This window comes from Molossus molossus, unplaced genomic scaffold, assembly GCF_014108415.1.
Source record: "Molossus molossus isolate mMolMol1 unplaced genomic scaffold, mMolMol1.p scaffold_m16_p_2, whole genome shotgun sequence".
Classification (NCBI taxonomy): domain Eukaryota; kingdom Metazoa; phylum Chordata; class Mammalia; order Chiroptera; family Molossidae; genus Molossus; species Molossus molossus.
Genome location: NW_023425355.1, coordinates 129,188,948 through 129,190,327, shown reverse-complemented (window position 1 = coordinate 129,190,327; position 1,380 = coordinate 129,188,948).

Here is a 1,380-nt window from a genome sequence, read left to right as displayed (position 1 = left end):
ATCAAGTAATAATAATAATACCCATAATGAAATTTAAATTGTTTATATGTTATTTTAAACTTATGTTTTTCCTGAGCTTTTATTGAAAAATTATATACTGACATTTCCAGGGATTCTGATATAATAATAACTCACCATTCCTTCAAGTATTACAAAGAGTAGACATTCAAAACTAAAGGGCTGACTTTGACTTTGACTTTTTGACATTCTAAATCTTATGGAATATTACATTTTTAATTTAATTTTAATCTAACAGATTTTGACATGTAATAAAATACTTAAGCAAGTTCTTTTGTTAAAGTTGGAAAGTACAGTACACTGTTTAAGCATAATCTTCATGAAATTTTGAAAATGTGCATATTCTTATATCAACTGAATACCAAATTTTTCAATCATCTCTGCTGCCAGATGTATTAATAGAGCAGAGACTTTCATATATCAGATGATTACAGCTAAAAGTTTTTGGTTAATTGGATAAGTTGTTAAAATAAGACTAATAAAATAAGATATATAAAAGCATAACCTTTAAATTATTTTTCTGAAACAATGACATGTACATTTATTTCCCAAACTTTCTTTGAGTTTAATCCCACTACATGAAATTTACTTTTAATAAAATAAACTACAACCATGACAAGTTGTGTATGAGTTCCAGTTTTGTGTATGTGGATATCAAACAAGATTCTTAAGATACTCATGAAACAAGCCAAGGACAGAACATTCTTTTTATCCTCACCTGAGGACATTTTTTTATTTTTTGTTCAGATAGAGCGGAGGAAGAGAGAGAGAGAGAGAGAAACATCGACGTGAAAGGGACACATCGAGTGGCTGCCACCCGTACAATCCAACCAGGGCCGGGGACAAACTGCAATCCAGGTACATGCCTTTAGCAGGAACCGAACCCGGGTCTCTCTGGACCGCAGGCCGACGCTCTAACCGCTGAGCCAAACAGGCCAGGGCAGGACAGGACATTCTTTTTTTTTTTTCTTCAAATCTTTATTGTTGGATGTAAAATGTATTACATATGTTCCACATTTTTCCCCCATTGACCCCCTCCTCCCCACTCCTGCCCCCCTCCCACCTTTTCCCACACTATTGTCTGTGTCCATTGGTTATGCATATAAGTTCTTTGGTTTATTTCTTCCCACCCCCCCAACCCCTTTCCCTTTGAGGTTTGTCAGTCTAGCAATGAATTCGTGCTTCTTAATCCCTTCACCTTTTTCACCCATTCCCCCAACCCCCCTCCCAACTGGCAACCAACAAAATGTTCTCTGTATCTATGAGAATGTTTCTGTTCTACCTGTTCATTTTGTTTGTAGATTCCATTGTTGATAGATATGTATTCATTGCCATTTTGTTTGTTCATACATTTGATCTTTT